The following is a 24,086-nucleotide window of genomic DNA, read 5'->3' as shown; positions in this document are numbered from 1 at the left end:
CCAGTCTTTGATTGTTGAGTTCCTGGTGTAGAGTTGAGAGGGGACAGTTGCAGTAACAGTACAAACAAATGGCCACTGCCCTCACCTAGAACTGGCATTTGCAGCAGGGAGCACATAGAATGGCAACGCATGCAAAACAAAACCAAAGAAATTTCAAGCTCAACTTACCAACCAGCCTGCTAACCAACCAAATTGTCCTGTCTAACAGTATGGTTTAAAAACAGGGGTTTGGTTTGCACACATTTTCAAATACATGCATAAGCTACAGAGTCCCGTAAGGTGCCCCAGTATTTTCTTTAGTCCTAACTGGCAGGCTGGTTGGTAAGTTGAGCTTAGAATTTCTTTGGTTTTGTTTTGCATGCATTGCCCTCCCATGTTCTCCTTGCTGCAAAGGCCAGATATAGGTGAGGGCAGTGGCCATTTGTTTGTACTGTTAAAATATTGGTGAAGGGACGTACTGGACACCTTTGTTGCCATTGTGCTATGTGCTGGGTGTTCAGTGCGCCCCTGTGCCTTCAAGGAGGGGTTGGCTCCCTACAGGCTCACCTGCCCTCTGGCTATCCATTATAATGCATGTGCATCTACTGTAGAGGCTTTCAAATTTAGAGTTAGGACTACAGAAAATACTGGGGTGCCTTGAAGGGGGCTCTGTAGCTTATGCATGTATTTGCAAATGTGTGCAAACGAAACCCCTTTTTTTAACGTATTCTGTTAGACGGGACAATTTGGTTGGTTAGCAGGCTGGTCAGTAAATTGAACTCGGAATTTCTTTGTTTTTGTTTAGCCATTTAGGTGAGTATGGATTTTTTATTTTTTCTGGATCCTGCACTTCGCTTTTAAGATTTGTTGTTGCTCCTATTTTCTATCATTAAATAAATAAAGCAGGTGTCACGGCCAAATCTAACAAAAAAAGCATTTTCAAGTTGAAATGAATCATGTTGGGGTACTGCTGCTGTAAGCCAAGCTAAATGGTAAAATTAAAAAATCTATTGCACATCCAAAATATGTGATGCCAGAACACAGTGTCACTGATGCTGTCCATGGGAATTTAATTGTTCTATAACACCACAGCTTAAAGCATGTAATTAAAAAGAAAGATGTTTTTCCGATGTCACCCTCAAAGTTGCATTATTAAGAAAACCCTCTCTCAGCTGTATAGTAGTTTTAAACAAATATTTTGTACATGGTGACCATGGCAGTGCCCACCTTCCCTTGCCGTTTTTGGACAACTGGTTGATTTTTAGGTCCTAGAAATGACCAGAACGTAATTTTAAAGTGGTTGTAAAGGCTAAAGTTTTTTTTTTCTGCATTAAAAAAAAAAAACATTTTAGGTGCAGCTCCCTCCCAGCCCCCCTAAATGCTTACCTGAGCCTGATCCTTGTCAAGTGAGCCATTGGCTCCTGCTGCTGTCAATCAAATCCCATGATAAAGGAGCAGGAGGCGGGGCCCAGCCTCACTGTGTGTGTTAATAAATGTACACAGTGTGGTTAGGGAGTGAGCCCACAAGAGTACCCCCCTTGCAAGTAGCTTGCTAGGGGGGGTACCCAAAGGCAGGAGCCAGAAGCTCCAGTGGGGGGACCTGAGAAGAGTAGTATCAGGGCTGCTCCAAAACCATTGAACAGAGCAAGTAAGTATAACATATTTGTTATTTTAGAAAACAAAACCAACTTTAATAAGACTTTCAATTTTCACCCAAATAGTCTTTAGTGGGGCTTGATTGGTGAACCCCCAGCAACATTCACTTATCATGAGTCATTAACCTGGGCATTTCATACTGAGCATGTAATGACAACACACATAAGCAAATTAATCTCAAAACTGTGGGAAGAGTTAGAGGTAAAGGCAGCTTTATATGCATTGGCTCCCACTGCTGTCAATCACAACCAGTGAGCCAAAAAGGAGAGAGTGGGGACAGAGCCACTACCAGCTAGAATTATTGCATAGTTGAGTGGGGTACTAGGGGGGCTCCTAAGACCGAGGAACCTTAGTACCTGAGGACTCCAGCCATGGGGACCATTTTTCATTAAATTTGAGGGGGAGAGTAGAGTTTATCAAAGATTTCCATCTTTCCAAGGTTTTAAGAGTTGGATATTTCCAGAGAAGTACAACTGTTTTCCTAGCATAGAATAATAATAGGCTAAGTAGAGTTTTGGACAGTGAAGGTAAGGATGTTTGGGACTTAACATAAGACAGATAACAAGGGAGTAAAAAAAAAAAAAAAAAAAAAAAAAAATAATAACATGTTAATTACATAATTGCATTGGTAATGGCAATTACATACATGTATATATAAATAATCAGGTTCCTATATGTACATGGATTGTGATGGTGGTCAAGGAAGTAAATGCAAACTTGAGTCTAGTAGGCACTTATTTCACAGCATGTTCAAAAAATGTGGATAAAGCCTTCCGTTGTCCCATAGGCTTAAATTGGGGGAATCAATTGTCGTCTCTGTCCCTCCTCTACACTAAAGTCAGCGCTGGAAGCCAGTCATGTGACCGGAGCAGCTTCAGAATAGGTAAGTATACACATCTTTTCTTTTACTGAGTAGATAGAATAGTCTTAGAATGGGGGTGGGAGTATATTTAGTCTTAGAATTTGACTGGAAATAACACGTTAAACTGGAGGCGCTGGGTTTGCAAAGCCTTATAGAATTTAAAATGGATTTTTGGCAAGACTTAACTCCTAAAATGGATTGAGAGTGGTTGGCCTGACAGCGGTGAGATCAAAATGAGAAACGCAAGCATGGTGTAATTGGATGTAAAGAAACAAATACCAGTTTGAAAGAGATTATTGGGATTACAGTTCAGTAAAATAAATAATTTTATCAGTAACAAACAGGTTTCTGAGGACCTTTATACCCTAGTGCCCAAATGACTGGCTCTGGAATCTTAGGTAAGTGGAGAAGTTTGGAATTATTCCACAAAGGAGTATGGGGGGCCCATTGATTGAGAGAGGTTTTGTGTCAGAGTTCTGTTCTACACTTCACCTGAAGTTTTCATAATTCGAGTAAGGTGGTATGGTGCGTAGCAGCCTCTAAACCAGCCTTTCTCAACCTTTTCAACACAGAGGAACCCTTGAAATAAATGTCTGGTCTCGGGGGAACCCCTGCTAAAAATTAAAAATCTACAACTCATTACACATTAGTGTGACAGTCAGTGGGAAGAATGCTCCTTACTCTTGTCATCATTGGGAAGAATTACCCCCTTACAGATAGCTAAAAGGAACAATGGTGTCATTAGAAACTTATCTGAGAGGCAGAAATTGCCCATTGCTCAAGGAACCCCTAGCAACTTCAGTAGGAACCCTAGGGTTCCACGGAATCCTGGTTGAGAAACCCTGCTCTATACAAAAGTAACTACAGTGCCGCATATGGGTACATAATCAGCCATGTGTTTTGACACTTGCATACCCAGGTATGAAATTTCTCTTTTTTGAATTTCTCTTACCCACTGGAAGGGCAGGGTTGTATTTTGTACCACAGCTGGAATAGTATCAATTGAAAGAATTTGTGATTTTTCCCAGTTTATTTTGAGAAGACAGAATTCTTCCAGTATTATTAGGGCAGACTTCAGTGATAAGTCTGGATCTTGTAGAAACAAAAGCACATCAGCAGCACATGTAATCATCAAGCTAAACCGCAGCAATTGAGAGGAAAAAAAAAATCACATATACTGTATTTGTTGTTGACAAGATGTACATATCGAACAAATGTGTATTGTTAAAACTGTTCATCAGTGCCATAGGGTGGAAAATAAGACCCTTCAACAGGGTCTGTGTTATTACTAAAATAGGGTTTAGTGAAAAAGCATATTCAAATCCATGGGTTATATAGTGACTGTGTGCTCGGTTCTTGCTTGGTGAATGGTTAGTGCTTCTCTAGTGTAGAGGTGGTGTTAAAAAAAAAAAAAAAAAACAGTGTGCCAATTGCAGCAATGAAACAAGCATATAATCCCTGTGCTGCTATGTCAGTGTGTAATTATCTAAATATAACTGAAAACCTAATTGGCAAATGTGCCTAAAAAAACTGGGCCTCAAATGAGGGATTAGAGACGAGTATCTGCTACTCAAAATTAAATGATAAAAAGATAGACCCAGATGTCTAGGCTTAAGTCATGTCCATATTTGTCTAGATTTGTCATGTCCATATTGTATACTACAAAAAATTAGAAACAAACATAGTTTTGCCTGTTATGGCTTTTTATGTTGAGCTCCTTATCAACAAGCTTCAGCATCCATCATCTTTTATGTTTTTGAGAACTATGATTGGACTACTGAACTAATCCCTATTTGGCATGTAAGTACTGTGCTGTGTTATCTAGCATCAGCAGTACAGTATATATATATGTATTACTTTGATATACTTACTCATTGTATGCACTAATATCTACATTGATGTCTAGATTCGTTGTCAAACTTTGTTGTCACCTCTGAAGAAGGACAATACATATACAAGTCCGAAACATGTCAGGTGATAATCTTTTTGTTAGACAACTTATCCCATTGGACACACCTAGTCTGTTTGCTTCAGGCAATTTTACAATGTACATGTTGGTGTATGTATACAATTACACATGTCCACAAATACGATATGACATGCGTTGTATTACTATTTTTATATGTATATATCTACTCAATAAAAGTTATACTTTTTCACATTGGTATTTGTCAATCAGTCCTTGAGGGGCCCATGAGGCAAACTATGTTTGTTTCTAATTTTCTGTTTATTTCTAAGGGATAAACCCAATTTGTCCACCAAATTTAGATCCATATTATGTAATGAGATTGGTCTGTATGAACTACATTGCAGTGAATCTTTCATTCAAAGTATCTTATTAGAGTTATGTACATACAATAGATACAACAGAAGTGTAAAAAGGATACAACAGAAATATAAAGAAGATAGAGTCCAAATATAGAGTGGGCAAATGGTATACAATATATAGAGAGAGTCAATAAGCGATAATGAACATTTAATAAGTATAATAATGTAGAAGTGAAAGTCAATGGGATTGCAATAATAGGAATAGCGTGTCCGTGTCCTCCCTATGGGTCACCCCTAATGGGTTCAAGCTGTGACCCAGAAGGAGAACAGGTAATGGGAACCTTCCACAAATAAAGGATCTTCGAAAAAGTTACATATCTGGACTAATAAAAGTATCTCATAGAACATATGAAGAACAGCCTAATATAGCATGGCACATAGTCATCCAATTGTTCAAAATAAACGAGGACTCAAATCTAGTAGAGAAAGTAAATTGTTGTATTGAAAGATTACTATAAACCAAATAATAATAAAAAAAAATAAAAAGAAATAGAGGGAAGGAGAAGAAAACAGAAGGCAAGAATGCCAGAAATGAAAAGCAGTGGATCTTTCACTTGCTTATGAATGAGGACTACATGTACATGGAGTCAGGGAGGTTCCCCCAGCTCATGATACTGCATATAAAAGGTAGCAGAGAGTTGGGGTAAGTTCCTTTATGTATGAATAATAAACCCAAAAACTCCAGCGCAATTATGTACCAATTCTCATATTTGTGCTTTTAACTTTATTTACTGCATCCTTGTGCTTTTAACTTTATTTACTGCTGCTGACACTATGTGTTCCCACATATACCAAAATAAATTTTAATAGTTAAACAGTGCCACACAGTACCTTTACATAATATAAATTGTGTTGTGCCATAAATCCATTAAAAATGTTAAAAGTAAAACAAACAAAAAAAGTATTTATAATGTGAGTCCTTCAATAAATATAATCAGTCTACCATATACTTGTATCGATGTCCTTAATTCCTCTATATTCACAACATCTGGATCAATACATTCTAAATATTGCTGCAATATCTTCCCATGCATTCATGTTCCATTGTACACCATACACTGTGCAATTTCTATCATCAACACAAATGCCATCACCTTCTGTATTTTACCTAAATTTATTTTAGGTCCAATGCGCCTTCCCCTTTAAACCCTGGTCAGTATAGCCATGACTGGTCTCCTTTTCAGTGGTCTCCAGGTATTTCAGTCCACATCCATCCTCACCACTACATAAGAAAATTTCCGCTCAAGGCTCAAAAAAGTGTAAACCATTATAGTGTTCTCTGCTTTCCCTCCAATATTTTATTAAAATACTGTATGTTTAAATGCCACATTAAAATATGCACAAATCAGGCACACTTACTATGTATAGTTTGCAGCATTCTGATGGAATTTCATAAGGGCCTGACTTTTGGTGTTTACTGTTTGGAATGGACTGTATGGCTACTTTGATTTTATCTAATGTAAGTGGGGCATCTAGAAACCTAAAATCAGAGAAATAGTCACTAAATATTATAGAAATAAAATGTAGCACTTTTAAATATATAAGTCCGTCAAAATTATCCAAATAAATCAAAGGAGAGCACCCTATTGTCCACCAGCACCACAGCACACTGGGCCTCTTACCCTCAGAAATGGACCACTAAATTATAAGCGGACTAACAATGCTCAATCCTCCACCAGACAAGGTCAGGTTCCCAACAGACTTCACAAAGGTTATGACTCAATCTCGGTATCACCTCTAGAATTTTCTCTCCATTGTGTAAAATTAAAGTGATTGTAAAGTCATGTTTTTTTTTTTTTTTAAACAACAAACATGTTATACTTACCTACACCGTGCAGTTGGTTTTGCACAGAGTGGCCAGGATCCTCCTCCTCTTCTCAGGTCCCTTTTTGGTGCTACTGGCCCCTTCCCCCTGTTGATTGCCCCTACAGCAAGCGGCTTGCTATGGGGGCACCCGAGCGGAGTCACAGGTCACAGCTCCCTGTGTCCATTCAGACATGGAGCCGCAACCTGGCCCATCCACTCTCTCCTGATTGACTGACTGACTTTGATTGACATCAGTGGGAGGCAATCATGCCATGCTGCTGTCTCAGCCAATGAGGAGGGGAATCCCGGGCAGATGAGAAACTTCTGCAACATCGCTGGATAAAGATGGGCTCAGGTAAGTATTGGGGGGGGCTGAGGGGGGGGGGGTGCTGCACACAGAATGCATTAAGATAAAAAAAAACCTTCTGCCTTTAAAATCCCTTTAATTTTCTAGGAAATATCCTTCATCCAAAAATGTAGTATACATGAATACATGCCCATGCGAGCTTCAATACGTGCATATGCTACAAACCAGACTTAAAGAACACAATCGCTTATATATGTAAGGGTTTCCCCAATCATAGCCTCCCCAAACATTATGCTTTATGTCATGATAAAAATCCAAGTGGAACATCATTTATTGCAATTGATAGGTTTTGCTCTAATTGGAGAGGTAGTCATGTTAGGAGAGAAATCTCAAGGTTGAAAACCTGGTAGATTTATTCTTTAGAAACATATAAGCCACATGGTCTCAATACCGAGTGGGATATTTAAGCTTTTATCAATAATAGCGTAGGTCCCTCTCTATAATTTAGGTAGGATGATAATGTTTTATTAATTAATGGGCAATAAAGTATTTTTTTTAATTTTAAGTTTTGGGGTTTATTTTTTAATAACATTTTTGATTGTTTATGTGCTTACTAAATTATTTTATTCCTCCTTTAATTTTAATTTTATTCATTGTAGGTAAGGTTGAATAAAGACAATAGTCCATCCAGTTCAACCTGTGTAGGTGTATGTGTGTCAATGTTGATAATCATTTCTCATATCCCTGTATGTTGTGTTCACTAGGATGCCCCTCCAAGAGTCTTTCAAAATGATCAAAACTTCCTGCTGACACCATCAATTGTGGAAGAGAGTTCCGCATCCTTATTGCCCTGACAGTCAAAAACCCCTTATGCAGCTTAAGATTAAAAGAAATGTATGGGTTTCTGTTTTTTTTTTAATTCATACTTACCTAGGTAAATGCAGCATCGGTCCAATGCTGCATCTGTCCCCTGGCACCTCTACACTGAGAACCGAGCGATTGGTGGTGTCTCACAGCTCTGTGAGCAGAGAGCTGTGGACTGTCAGTCAGCAGCTTTCTGCTCTTCCCCCTCCTCATTCACAGGAGTGCTGGGCTTTGGAAGGGGCAGAGTGGCCGGCTCAGGCTCTCAGCGGCTCGTTTAAAGAACGAGCTGGGTGTTGGTCTAGGGATCTGGCGGATCCCGACTCCATGGTCGTGATGACGTGGAGCCGGGACTGACTTCTGTGACGTTAGTAGAGAGTGGACTTCAGTGCGTTTTCAGCTGAAATGGTTCACAGAAGTGCAAACTGAACTGCACTCCTGTGATCCATAGGAGAAGTACTGTCAGAGCAGTAAGGATGTGGAATTCTCTTCCACAAGCAGTCGTATCAGCAGGGAGCATCGATAGTTTCAAAAAACTATTAGATGGGCACCTTAAAGACCACAACATACAGGGGTATACAATGTATGGTTAACAGCAAACGCACACACATCATAGGTTGAACTGGATGGACTGATGTCTTTTTTCGACCTCACAAACTATGTAACTATGTAACTATATGAATGCTGCAGCTGAAATCGAGACTCATCAGACCAGGCAACATTTTTTCAATTTTCTATTGTACAATTTTGGTGAGCCTGTGCGAATTGTAGCCTCAGTTTCCTGCTCTTAGCTGACAAGAGTGGCACCCGGTGTGGTCTCCGACTGTAGCCCATCTGCTAAACGTTTTGAACGTGCGTTATGTGTTCAGAGATGGTATTCTGCATACTTTGGAGTGGCTATTTGAGTTTTTGTTGCCCTTCTATCATCTCAAACCAGTCTGCCAATTCTCCTCTGACATCAACAAGGTTTTTTCGTCCACACAACTGCTGCTCACTGGATATTTTCTCTTTTTGGGACCATTCTCTGTAAACCCTAGAGATAGTTGTGCGTGAAAATTCCAGTAGATCAGCAGTTTTTGAAATACTCAGACCAGCCTGTCTTGGTTTGATTTTCAGCAAATCGTCTTCACCATGTCTAGATGCCTAAATGCATTGAGTTCCTGCAATGTGATTGGTCTATTAGCAACTTGTGTTACCAGGCAATTGAACAGGTGTACCTAATCAAGTGGCTAAACCCCTACAGAAAAAGAAAGCGGAGAGGAGAAAACAGAGTTGTAGGTAACACTGAAGGAATGCTGTGATAAGTAGGAGGAGAACCAGAAAAGATCAGAGTCTTGGAACCAAAGGAATTTCGTTTTTTTTAAGTAAATTGGGTGGTCAGCAGTATCAAAGGCAGCAATAAGGTCTATTATTATGAGATGTAGTAGTGACAGTTGGTTCTAGCAGTTAGTAAACTGTTAGTGAGTTTTAGTAGGGCAGTTTCTGTGGAGTGTTGCAAGTGAAAGTCAGACTGTAAGGGGTCAAGAAGGTTGTTGTTAGTGAGATAGGAGCTCAGACAGTTGTAGACTAGGCGTTCTAGAAGCTTAGATGTAAATGGAAGCAAGGGGATAGGTCTGGTGGGGTCAAAGGAGGGCTTTAAGTGTGGGGGGGACCAGTACATGCTTTAAAGGGGAGAGGAAAGTACCGGTAGAAAGGGAGAGATTGGAGATGAGAGTGGGAGAGCATGGGATAGAGGAACAGGGTGATTGTAATAGCTGCAAAGGAACAGGGTCAGATGGCCTTCTGAGAAAGGTTTGGTGACCTCTTCTGTTGTAATAAGGTAAAAAAAAAATAATTTTAGAAATTAGTTTTAGACAGGGTATATTAGGTGGGGTACATATCTGTGCAATTGAGATGTCCCCACAAATTGCATCAAACTTTTTTTTTGATGTGTCTGGCAATCTCCTGAGCAGTAAGCGCTTTACTGGGTGGAGGTGATGCGGAACAAAGTATTCTATGCATTAAGATAAAAAGCCTTCTGTGTGTGTGTAGCAGCCTCCCCAGCACCCCCTAATACTCTCCTGAGCCCCATCTCTGTCAAGCGATGTCCACGAGTCCCTCGACAGTCCGGGACTCTCCCTCCTGATTGGCTGAGACACAGCCATGGCGCCATTGGCTCCCACGGCTGTCAATCAACGTCAGTTAGCCAATCAGGAGAGAGAGGGGGCAGGGCCAAACCGCAGGTCTGTGTCTGAATGGACACATGGAGCTGCAGCTTGGCTCAGGTGCCCCCATAGCAAGCTGCTTGCTGTGGGGGCACTTGACAGGAGGGAGGAGCTAGGAACAGCAAAGAAGGACGGGAGAAGAGGAGGATACAGGCTGCTCTGTGCAAAACCAACTGCACAGAGCAAGTAAGTATAATATGTTTGTTATTTTTTTTTGTTAAAGAAGAGACTTTACAATCACTTTAGAGGACTGGATGACAGAGTATTAATGAGCGGGATGAAATAGGTTTGTTTGGCAGTATGGATGTTGGAATTGTATTTTAAGAAGGCAGATTTATATAGGGTGATGGTTTACAGGGATTTGGTTTTATGCTACAACCGCTCCAGTGCACGGCCATGTCTTTTTAAAGATTTCTGGTGTCATCAGACTGCCAAGGTTGTATCGGTCGGGGCCTGATTCTGTGTGTAGTGAGAGGAGCACGTGTGTCCAGTGAGGATGAGAGTGAACTGTTGCAGACAGAAGCGGTCAGGTCAGGGCAAGACAGGGGTGAGATATAATCATAGAGGTGGTTAGTAGCAGAATAGAAATGAGATGGGTTTAGGTGCCAAAAGTTTCTATGGGCTACAATTGCAGCTTGGAGGGATAGAGTTTGAAGACAGGGGCACTGTAAAAGTGAGGAGGCTTTGCTCAGAGAGATGAATGGGTGTGTTGGTGAGGTTGCAAGGAGTACAGAGATAGGAGTATAAAAGGTCAATGGTGTTACCATCAGAGCGAGTGAAGGAATGTGTCCATTGTGTTCAGTAAAAGTCGAAAGGCTGAAATGTAGCCAGACTATTTACATTAACAGGGATGTTAAAGTCATTAAGAATATTAGTAGTTTGGAGAAGAGAAAGTAGGATAGCCAGGCACTCAGACTTGTATAAAGTATTCAAAATTTCTACTTGAGTAAAAGTACAAGTGCTCGATCAAAAAGGGACTTGAGTAGAAGTGGAAGTGCTCGCAGAAAAAGTTACTTAAGTAGAAGTACTAAAGTATTCAACATTATTTTTACTTAAGTATTGCAAGTAGTTTTTTCAAAAAATTTGCTACTTAAGTACTAAAAGTAAAAAGTACCAGTAGTTTTGAAAAAAAAATTCTACTCAAGTACTGAAAGTAGAAGTACAAGTACTGTGTTGTGTAGTTATTAAAGAAAGAAGTCAAAAGTTTGAACATCATATTGTTTTTTATTATTTCAAATGATTTATTCAAATGATTAACCTAAAGGACAATCACAATTCCTTAGGCTGTAACTTTTTGTAAACAAAAAACAGATAAAGTATGTCCCTCCCTTCCCCTTTTAAAGCATCCACCTTTTAAAGCCAGGGGTGGTCTCCTTCCTGAGCTTCCTCACTCTCACAGCCAGGCAGATCACTTGAAGTTGAAGGGCCAGGGGTGGAAGGTGGTGTTTTTGGTTCGTCCATCTTTTCAGCTGATCAAAAGGCAGAACGAGCATGCGCAGTCTTCTTAATCGCGGTTTGATTTGATTTGCTCAATTGATGATGATGTGCCAGGCCAGCTTCATCAAACCTACAACGCTTAAAGTAAAAAATGCATCAAAAACTACTAACAAAGTGGCTGTGCTAAAAATGCTAATAAAGTGCCTGCAATTATATATATTCTTCTTGTATTCAAAATCATCGCCCACAGTATCAAAAATAAAGTGACATGTCTGTGCTAAATGCAGTGCAAATTATTCCCACAATGTAAATTTAATTCATATAAAATATATATATGACAATACCACAATAAAAGAAGTTGTGATTGTGAATAGGTTAGGTGCAAGTTTAAGTGTGTAAACTAAACTTTATAACGAAAAGTCCATAACTGAATTCCAGTGTGCAATCTAAGAAGTGCTTGTCACTTGCTGTCAGATGCTTCCACCTTTCTTCTGTGATCTGCTCAAGTAAAGTGGTGGACTGGATAGCCTCTCTCTCTGCCTCTCACCTTAGTAGCACTGGCACTGCACTGGTTCAAAAAGCTGTCTATATTATTTTCATGATAAGAACTTGTCAGAACATGCTTCCACCACCTGTCCTTCACACTAGTAGTGCTCATTTGCTTTGCTCAAGTCAAGTGCCACTGCCAGTGGCCACTGCAGTGCAGGCACAGCCGCACAGGCAGAGGCAGGCCGCAGGAAGCACAGGCACCACCACAACACAACACTTATGGTCCATGGACCATGGATGGTCGGATAATCATCATAGCCGTCAGTCTCACTCTTCTTGGTTCAAAAAAGCCACCCATGACCCGTGTGTATATAATATATTAATATTTTATATTGATTATTTGATTCTCAAATGGCACATTTGCCATGGCAAGGATTAGGCCCTCTCCACGGTCCACCTCACTCACCTCATAGAGAAGAAGATGAGATAATGAAGAAAATGCTCCGAGTCCTGCCGCCCGTGTCACAACTCCTATTAGTAAGGGCCCTAAGGGGTGGAGTCTGAGTGACACACAACACGTCTAGAGGCAGAGACCGCGAGCGGGGAGACGGCAGCACGGCTCCTCCAGTGCGGTCTTAACTTGATGATCATGACAGTGATCCCGCGGGCCGCGGCGCGAGCGAGGCTGTGGGATTGATTGAATTAAGTTGTGCTGCCTACTGCTACACGCTACCTACTACTAAATTGTGAGTCAGTATATTTTATTTCATTTCTATATATAAAAGCGGTATTGTTGAGCACTACTAGCCACTAGATCTCCTGGCTGTCACTTTGTCACATGTTGGGGAATCACAGCGGCTCGGCTCCAGAAGTGGCGGGTGTCCCTGTCATCCTGCCAGCGTCGCCAAGAAGTTCATCACCTAATCTTAAGTTATTAATATCTTATGAGGAGAGGACCTATGGGATTGAGAATTGAAATAATTAAATATATATGGCTTTTTGAACCAGTGCAGTCAGTGCCACAGTGCCACCCAGACGCTATCCACCAGTGCCACCACCATTAAGTGTGTTGGTCGGTCACTCGAGCACTGAAGGAGGTGGAAGCATCTGACAAGTGAAGTGACACTTTAGATTTGCACACTGGAATTCATTTATGGACTTTTCGTTATAGATAGGTTTACACACTTCAACTTGTTGCACGCACCTGACCTAACTTATTTCATAACTTATTTTATTGGGATTTATTGTCATATTTTATATGAATTGAATTTACTGTTACATTGTGGGAATAATTATTTTCACTGCATTTAGGCTTTAGCACATTCATGTCACTTTATTTTTGATACTGTGTGGAGTGTGGGCAGGGCACTGGGGGCAACAATGATATTATATCGATTGCACAGGCACTTTATTCGCACAGCCAACTTGTGTTTGTCAGTAGTTTCTTGATGCACTTTAAGCGCTGTAGCACAATTAATTTGTTTGTTTCATATTTTTTTTTTTATTGGAAAGATTTGGTATAGCAGCTTTTATTATACACAGCCTTTATTTTCGTATGTGCTGATTTACAAATGACATTATACACATTTTTTTGAGCTTCATGAAACCTGCCATCTACTGTTCTGGCAGTGGTAATTTTTTTAAAAGTAACGAGTAACTATGCAGCACAAAAAAAAAATACTTGAGTAGAAGTATCGAAATCAAAAAAATGTAGTGAAGTAAAAGTAGAAGTAGGAGAAACAAATTCTACTCTAGGAAAGTACAGATACCGCATTTCGGTACTTAAGTACAGTACTTAAGTAGTTCTACTTCGTTACTATACATCTCTGCAGGCACTGAAGTCATCAAGGAAGCGTGACGCCAGTCCAGGAGGCTGATAGAGCACTGAACTCCTTAGAGAAACTAGAGACATACTGTGAGTCTCAAAAGAAGAGAGGGATAGAGAGGGAGGTGTAGGAAGGACTTGAAACGTACACAGTGGGGATAAAAGCAAAACAAACCTACATCCTTCCTATCTTTTCTATCTATGGGTCTGGGTGAGTGAGTCTGGCAGAGGCCACCATGGTAGAGGGCAGTGAGAGAGGCAGAGTCAGACTCTTGAAGCCAGTATTTTAAAGGAACGTGTATGTGGGTGAATTTTCTGAAACAAAATGAAAACATCACTTTTTTATTTAGGGAAGCAGGAAACATCGAAGATGTTGTGGTTAAAACATTTATGACAGTAGAATTTAGAGTGTCTAGTATGTTGCAGACAAATAACAGTGTAAATTAATGTATAATAATAAATCATACTAAGACACTGGGGAGAGGAATTGAAGACCTGAATACCGACAGTGTTAAGATAAAAAAAAAAAAAATGTGCAACACGAGTTCAAATAGATTAAAAGTAAAAATGAATAGATAACTAATGACTGTTAGAATTTGATAAGTTATGTGACAGGTTTATAAAAGAAAACATTGGGTAATATGAAATGAAAAAAGGAGGTAAGAGTAAGAAGGAAATCACCAAGGGACTGCAGGAAACAGAGCTGAAAAGGGTTAGGCTGATGTGTATGACAGGTTTAGTGTTTGAGTGCAAGTACAATGAGGTATTCCTTAGAACAGGGATATGCAAACTGTGGCCCTCCAGCTGTTGCACGACTACAAGTCCTATGAGGCATAGCAAGATTTACAGCCACAAGCATGACACCCAGAGGCAGAGGCATGATGGGACTTGTAGTTTTGCAACAGCTGGAGAGCCACAGTTGGCATATCCCTGCTTTAGAAACAGACTATAGAGTCAGCCTCATACTGCAGTAGGCTACCCTGAAAGTATAATAGTAGGCATTATTAGATTTATGAATACAGTTTTATTGTAAACATATTTTAGCCTATGTAAGACTAGAGTATATGTTATAAATGCATGTGTTACTGTTTGTATTAAATTTAAACACACGTTGTAAAAGTCACTGTAATTTCAGTTGATTTACATAGGACAAGACTTCCCAACAATTACAATGCAATAAAGTGGTATTAATAGAGGCTCAACAAAAACAAAGTGAATATAAATAATTTAAAGGGAGCCAACCTTTTATGTATCTTTATATTTTTTGGAAGCAGCCACCCCTTTAAGTGTGTAAACTACTAAATGAATGTATATATGTAAAGTAAGGCGCTACTACTGTACTTGTGCATAAAACATTGTGAAAATGCCTTTTATGATACTGTGAAAAACAAAATTCTTATAACAAACACTATCATATACCCATATGCAGTGGTGTATTTTGGTTTTGTGTTGCCCTAGACAAGACTAAAATCAGGCCCCCCCCGATCTAAATTTGTCCCACCCCAGCCGCTTTAGCTTTAAAATTGCTATGTGAATTTTACCATCCATAGGTGATCCATAGGTGATGCTTTAAAAGCATATGCAGGTTAACATTTTAGATTAACACAGGAGGTCTGGTGCTAGAATTAGTGCCCATGGTCTGATGTTTGAGGTGATACCTCACATGTGTGGGACAATCGCTGTTTGTGTGCATGCGGGACAGACAAGCACATTTGCCTTTTTTTTTTAATTATTAATTTTTTTTTTTACATTGTTGCTTTTTTTTAAACACTTTTATTGCTGTCACAAGGTATGTAAAAATCCTTGTGATATCAATAGGCAGTGACAGTTCCTCTTTTTGGAGAGATCTGGGGTCTATAAGACCCCAAATACCTCATCTGCCCTTAAAAGCATTTAAAACACGAAGATCTGTGTTTTTGAATGCTTTTGATTTTTAAAAATGGTGCAGATGGTTTCCGAGTAAACCCGAAGTGGTGTCATGTCATCGCTTGCGGTTTACTGTTATGAACAGCCAATCAAAGCTATGGCGGTGATCTGCGATTTTTTGTGGGACTGCAACATTGTGGTGGACAGATTGGACCCCTGACTGACATTTTTGAGACTTTTGGGGGTACCAGTGACATTACTACAATAATCAGTGCTAAAAATATGCACTGTTACTGTAATAATGACACTGGCAGGGGAGGGGTTAACAGTATAGGTGATCAAGGGGTTAAATGTGACCCTAGGGGAGTGATTATAACTGTGGGGGGGCATGGCTTCTGAGATGACCACAGAGACATGTGATCCTATATAGCAGAATCACATGAGCTGTACGATCATCCCAGGGAGAAAGACGGTCGGATGTGTTTACAACAGCTGACTGTCATTCTCTCTCATCGGGGAACGGTCGAGAGTGTCAGGCGGCAATCGGAGCCTCCTGACACACGCATTGGCCTCCCCGCTGACGGGGTCTCAGACGAGCGACTTAGGTCTATGTCGTTCTGCCTGTACGAGCCACCCTGCCGCAGTAAAAAGGCAGCGGGTGATCGGGAACTGGTTAAATTCAAACCATTATAGCCAGGTGTTTGGCTAAAAATGGAGATTGTGAGAAACACTGGCTACAGCTGCTGCCCTTTGGTGCTGAACTAGTTAACAGCTATATCAGCAAGAGGAGAGGACTGCTGCGCAGGAAGAGTTTAATAGACTGAGTCAGGCAGCACTGCACTATGGGAACTGTAGTCCAGAGGAGAGAGGCTCTCCTGTAATCAAGAGCTTTTGAACTCCATTTCCCAGAGAGAGATTGCCAGGTGGAGGGGAAAAAGTTGCATTTTCTCAGGCTGTGCAGGACACAGCTTTCTCTTGCTGTGAGGTTGACCAGAGAATGTGTATAGCTGTCTAGTGTGCACTATCACTGCTGCATATCAGCGGCCTGAGCGAGATCCGGAGTGCTGAGTTTGGGGCTACTGATAGCCAGAGTCAGAGTCACCTGAGTGCAGGGCAGAGAGTAAACTGAGAGTAAACTGATTGCTGTATGGGACCAGATGGTAAGCTGCAGACGGAGCCCTTTAGGAACTGACCAAACAGCCCTCTAATAGCCTTATGGCTACCTGCAGGTTTGACTGGGGCTATTCTCATGTGCACGACTGGTCCCCAACCCTAGCCAGTTAAAGCCTTAGGACTAAAGACTGCCCTTTACAGCTGCTACACAGAGATTTTTATCTACAGCCAAGATAAAGGTATCTTAAATCGTGTTCTGTTAAGTGCTTGCAGTGACTTTCATTTAACCTAGTCTACTGAGGTTGTTCTTGAAGTCAAGGTGCAGAACGAAGAGCCCAAATTACCAAGCGACTCCTTTGAGGGTAGTGCTACAAAAAACTTAACTTAAGTTTAAACTTTTTATGTGACTAGAATATAATTCAGCAAATACCCGGGACAAGACTATTTTCTTTTCCTTCTCTTTCTTTCTTCTTTATTTTTTTCCTTTATTTCATTTCTTTTTCTATTATTCTCTCTGATAAAATATAAAACTAAAAGTGGTATAATGGTACAACATGTGTGTATAACTTTTGTGTAGTTGATAACCTACAATTCTTTCATGCCAAGTTTGATGATGGTGGTGTCAACTCTCTGCATCCATCTGCTTAAACTATTGCTTTGTACTTAAACGGATCAAATAACATGATTTGTAATTGTATTTATACCTCGCCTCTTTATTCAACACTGATTTGAATAAAACCTGGAACTGTTTCACCTTCCATATAATTTGTAATTCTTTCAGTGTATGGGTCAAAAACTTGTTTGAAGTCAGATTGTTACTTATGCATAAAAACCACGCCTACATTTTGGTCACAAATGGGGGAAAATTCCCCCATCAAAATGGAGATGGAACTGATTCCCCTTTCAATGGCAACAAGGCCATGATGATCCATTTGCAACCATGGTAATGAAACTGATCTATCCATTACCATGGCAAGAGGGCAGCTCCCTCTGCCCCCCCCCCCCCCCCATGTCATTGAGGCAAACCCATTCATTACTATGGCAATATGGCTTGCTTCTTAGTAGCCATGGCAGCAGGCCCAAATGGGGGCAATCACTCTGGCTCTATGAAAATAATGTTGATCTCTTCTTTTACTATGCCTGAACCCTTTGTCCCTATTCATTCAGGAGCTCAAATAAAATTCCAGCTCACCAAATTAATTCCATAAATGGACACAACCTCATACATTTATGTCCAGCCCAAAACATTATTTAGATATCATGCTTCAGTAAGCACACTTAAACTGTAACACTCTTTCCACCATCTGTGTCATGTGATTGTTTTAGAACAAAACTAATGCTGAAATTAGCTAATGAAGGCAACATGTTGTCTACCTTATATTACAAACTACATTTTAACTGTGCATGCCGACAAAAGACTAATCTTGGCATTGCCTGGGCCTAATCACCCCTACAGTTATATTGTTAAATGTAATTATACATGTCCATAAGTGGGCAGAAGATGGAAAAATCATAACTGTTTGTAAATGTTGACATTTGGTACTACCCCATTTAACACTCTGCTCTGAGCACTGGTCCATGAGTGCTATTATAGTAGATACAGCCCTGGTGAGGCCTGCCTACAGGCCTATTGGGAGGGCAAGCTCTATCATCAGGTAATTACAATGACTAGGATAATAATGATATATATTTACAATTTCATATGGAAAATGCTTGGCCAATAGGGAATAACAAAATGATTCAGTTATATTTGCCTACAGGCAGGCTCAATATGATTTACTATGCGACAATAACATTTTATTAAACATTACTAGTGTCTAAAAGATAGTATTCTGAAATCAACTGCTTCTCAAAATGATTTTATAATAAAATTTGCTTTAAAATATAATTATGATGCCAGTGTTTACTCAGTTGACTTATTTATATGCCATAATTGATAATATGATTATATCTAAGCATTTTTATTAATTTAATTTCTGCTTACAAACTGAAAAAACATTTCAGCTTATCCGCTTACAGAGATTTCACTAAGTGCCACTGTGTGGGTGTTAAATAAGACAGCGCTTCCATATATGTATGTCTTTTCTAAATGATTATAATGATATTAAGTAACAGTTTTCAGTTCATGGTGAACTTCTCAAAGAACAGCGGATGGATCTGCCACAAACATTGTACAGTAAAATACTGTTTTTCTCCCGCTGCTTAATTCCCTGTAATTTTCCTGAGTGAGGTACAGATGCATTGTAATATCTTAGTCAAGAAGACTTTTATAAGTCTATTATTCCTTCGGAATATGTAACAAAAAAGATCCACAATGTGTGGGACTCGAGGCTTCCCAGATTTATAGATAATATACACCACTGTTAAAATTCAGTGCAAACTTTTATTCAAATTGTTTAAGGCATTAAACATCCATCACATTCTGGCCAAAGGTGGCTTATTTGTGAATCCACAATATATTCAACAATAAAACATAATGAATGGTTTCATAGTAGACTGTTGACTCAAGTGATTTTAAGCATTTTGACTGGCAACAGCAAGGGGGATCGGAACAGTCATTCTATGATTAATTTTGTGGGTTCCAAATATCCGCAGGCTCTGTGAAACTACATAAATACAATTAAACATTAAATTATTTTCAATAAATAGATTATATGACAACAATGCATGTAATTTGCAATATATGCATTGCAAATCCTACATTAGGCATATCCTACATTAAGGTAAAATATACTGCACCTAATTAATCGTTGACTGAGAATTAATTAGACATTAAACATAGGGAATTTAGTTTTTTAATAAACATGTAAAAGAGATAAATCTGAAAGTACCTTTTTAACGCATGGTAATGTTTTATATAATATTGTTATATGTATAATTTGAAACTTTATATGTACATTGCGCAGACATATTTTCCCATACATATTTTCCCATTGCATATACAACTCTGCTTCCTACTTTGCAGTGCTACACAGTGGTTTACTGCTCATTTTTACAATGCAAGTTATAGGAAAACCTATTACCTGCCAATGCTATCACATAGGAGGCTTGTTAGCCACCCTTCTAATAGCAATAAAGTTTTAAAAAATGTAAAAGAGTAAAAAAAAAAAAAATTCAAAAAATAAAGAATAATAATTAAAATGTTTTAAAGCAGCCCCAACACCTACACACCAATATAAAATGCGCAGGCCAGGGCGAGCACGTGACTGTATGCAAACATCAATTGCATTACACATGTGAGGTATCGTTGCAAATGCCAGAGTGAGAGCAATAATTCTAGGATCACAATTCACAATTAACCCTAAACTGACAAGCTTTACAAGCTTTTAAAGTGTTGCCCATTGATATTTTTCCATTTCAAGGGTGGGCACAGTTTTAGGCCCCTGACATGTTTGGTATCTATTTACTCAATGCAACCCCATCTTTCATTTTTTACCAAAAAATTGGGTATAATATTGTGATTGCACTAAAATTCATTGTAGTGTATTTTTTCCAGTTTGCTTCTATCTGATTTTTTTTAGGTTTTCCAGACAAAATTATAATAAAACACATCTTAATCTTTCAATACTGTTAGATCTTCAATACACAGTAAGGAATACAAATATAGAACAAGTGTATATAGAAATAAACATGAGTGTAAATATCACTTGTCTAAGCAAAAAAACCTTATAAGTTAGCCGCATAAGGAAATCTATCACAAGAACCTAAAACATAAAGTACATAACTTTTTTAAATACCTTAATCGAAAAACGAAAAAAAAAAAAGAGAAAAAAAAAATCACTTCTCTTCTCATCGCCATGGCCCTACAGTAATACTATCCTAGATACATAAAGTAACCTTACACTCATGTGAATAATGGAAAACACTCTAAGTGGCCCATGTACTAGCATAATTATCCAGTCTATCATGCTCAACTGCTAATAGATATTCCAAATCCAAGATAGTACTTAACTCCCCAAAATATTCCAAACCTTTGGGATCTCAGAAGATCTCCAATGCCCTGGCTGCCATCAGAAAATGATGGAGCACATCTTAAACTGCTTGAATGGATCCTGGTATCATAGATAACAAAAGTATTTGGGGGTTTGGCTGTATGCATGTCCCTGTTAAGCTGTTAAGTTGATTGATCAACTTGGGTACAACCAGCCTGCCGGATTTTGCATGTGATTACGGCTGTTATAGCCGCAAGCAATAATCACTCCCCCACCGGGAGAACACAATTGCTCTATGGGAGGGATTCCCCTGTCAGCACTGTCTGACCCTTTGTTGTAGGAAAGAGATTCGCTCCGTCTATGGCCGGCTTTACTTTATAACTTAAATATTTCAGTATAGCTTACCAGAATCCTTTTAAAAGGGAGCATGTGACCAAGATATGAGTCATATTGCCCTCTGGACATCTCCTACATATGCTAGGCAGGGTCAGACTGATACAGTGAAGATGTTGGCGCTATATAAATCCTGTATAGTATAACAATGATTATAAGAAGAAGAAATCAACCTGCTTCTGTCCGGCAATGACTGGATGAAAGAGGCAAGTTGCTGGTTCAAGAACCAAGACCCTAATCCAGGTGTAGTCCATTTCCCTAAGGTTACTATACACGTCAAACCTGCTCACTTGTCGATCGACTTCTAGGAATGTTTTGGATTTACAAATACCTGATTTCTACTGGATTTCTGTTAGTGTTTAGCACTTTTACCTTTAATAAACTGTCAAACGATTTTACTCTATGTGGTCGTTTTATCCGTCTTTTATGGGCCTTGCTATGGAGTAATCTTTATCATCGACCATGATTGTACCATCGCCTGCAGCACAATAGAGGAAGCTGACTGGATCTCCTGTGCATACATACCATGTTTGTCTAGACTTTTATAATGTGGACCTCTGGTAAGGAGACATTCTATATGATCACTGGTTGAGGTGCAATTGGGTGACCAGAATGTGCATTTATTATAATCACTTCAATCTCAGTTCAATTATCACACGTGATTCTGTTGTGTTGTTGCCAGCAGCTTGCATTTATATATTTGGTTTGTCTATCTGCGCAATAATTTTTTCTATCTATATTGTTCATTATATTTAGAGTATAGAGGTGGGACAAATCATTTGCAATATGAACACCCAGATATTTCAAGAATGAAGGATAAATCGGAAATGTAAAATTAGTCTTCAAAAGCCGAATAGATGACTTGGAAAGAAAAACATTGAGTATTTCTGATTTAGAGAGATTAACTTTAAAATTACTTAATAGGCCAAATTTTATTTAATTTTTGAAGAATAGAAGGAACTGCTATATGAGTTCTTTGCTTAGAAAAGGTGTAAGTAATGTCCTAAATTGGCTATAAATTTTTTTTGCAGTAAACGCATCCAGGGCGGGACTTTTTCCAGACAGGGTATTACCCGTAGAAACGAATACTTCCTCCTCAGTAAACTGCGCCTCTAGTGCTGCAATAGACTTTGGATCGATAGAAGGTAGAGGGGTATCAGCTATATACTACGTTATCTCTTCCTCTAATGACTCTTTGACCTGTGGGGTTGTTGGGCTCTGAAGGTTTTAACCACTTTAGCCCCAGCCCTATTTCGGACACTTTTTGTTCACAAGTTAAAACCAGTATTTTTTCCTAGAAAACTACTTAGAACCCCCAAACATTATATATATTTTTTTAGCAAAGACTCTGGAGAATAAAATGTCGGTCATTGCAAAATTTTTTGTCACGCGGTATTTGCGCAGCGGTCTTTAAAACGCCATTTTTTTGGAAAAAATTTGAAAAATCACATTTCACTGCATTTAAAAAATACTAAACAGTAAAGTTAGCCCATTTTTTTTGTATATTGTGAAAGATGATGTCACGCCGAGTAAATAGATACCAAACATGTTACGGTTTAAAATTGCGCCCCCCCGTGGGATGGCGACAAACTACGGTCAATAGAGATCTCAATCTGCGACGCTTTAAATTTATTTAACGGTTACCAGTTTAGAGTTAGAGTGTAGCTCTTTTTTTTTAATTATTGCCCACGCTCTGGCGATCGCGGCGATACCTCACATGTGTGGTTTGAACAGCGATTTCATTTGCGGCTCGACTTGCGTATACGTTTTTTTTTGTGCGCGAGCTAACGGTGACGGGGATGGCTAAATTTTTTTTTTTTTTTTTTTCCTATTTATTTTTTCTTTTTTTTTAAACTTTATTACAGGTTTTTAAAAAAAAAAAAATCTGATCACTTTTATTGCTGTCACAAGCAATGTAAACATCCCTGGTGACAGCAATATGTCGTGACAGGTACTCTTTATGGAGGGATCGAGGGTCTAAAAGACCCTAGACCCCTCCACTACACTTCCCTGTATGCAAAACGCCGAAAACGGCATTTTTGCATACAGCCGTTTTTCAAATCTGCCGCCTTTTACAGCACAGTAACCCGGACGTGACGTCATGGACGCCGCCTCCGGGTTACGTCATCGGAGACCCGATCGATGCCGTTTCCGGCATTCATCGGGACTCCATCCAGCCGGCGGACGTGCCGGCTGGGTGCTCGGGGCTCCCGGTGGGACGGTAGCCCCGAGCAAAGCCGCGGAAGGCGGCGGGAGGGGGGGGACGTCCCCTCCCGCCCCCCCGGGTAACGATCGAGCGGCTCCCGAGCCGCATCGATCGTTACCGACGGAAAGCCGACCGTCGGCTTCAAACAACGGTACCGGGATGATGCCTCTAGCTAGAGGCATCATCCCGGTATAACCCCGCAAAGTCTGATGACGTAGAGGTTACGTGACTGGTAGTAAAGTGGTTAAAGATCATAGAAATGTCACAGAAGATCTAGGAAGTAAGTTCTTGCCAAGGGTACAACACATTTGTTACCACATTCATAACTGCGTAGAGCTAGCTTATCTGAGAGTGTAACCTTGAATGAACAAAAAAATGTAAACGTGTAGATCTTGTTGCTAAGATCTCCAGTGGAGTATTTGGAGTTGGAGCGTGTTTATGGGCGGTTGCGAGACACTGCAGACCGTCTAAGGTTGAAGATATAATTAAAGACCTTTCTTTTTTTTAAATGTGAACAAGTTGGATAAATACACCTCTTAATACCGCTTTAAGAGCTTCCCACTGATCTGGTAGGGATGTGGAATCATAGGCATGGTCCATTAAAAAGTTAATGATGGATGTTGACACTGCTTGGCGTGGCAACATTCCTTATCATCTAACAAGGAATCATTTAATGATATAACCATATCATTACCTCAATATTACATCTCGGTTTCCATTCCAGTAGGTTATTACTCACAAAAAAATAATCAAATCCACTATAAGTCTGATATACAGTGGAAAAAAAGAATGATCTTTAAATGAAGAATCGTCCATACCTCC

This window comes from Pelophylax lessonae, assembly GCF_965119305.1.
Source record: "Pelophylax lessonae genome assembly, chromosome: 8".
NCBI classification, from domain to species: Eukaryota; Metazoa; Chordata; class Amphibia; order Anura; family Ranidae; genus Pelophylax; species Pelophylax lessonae.
Note: the sequence above shows the minus strand (reverse complement) of the source record.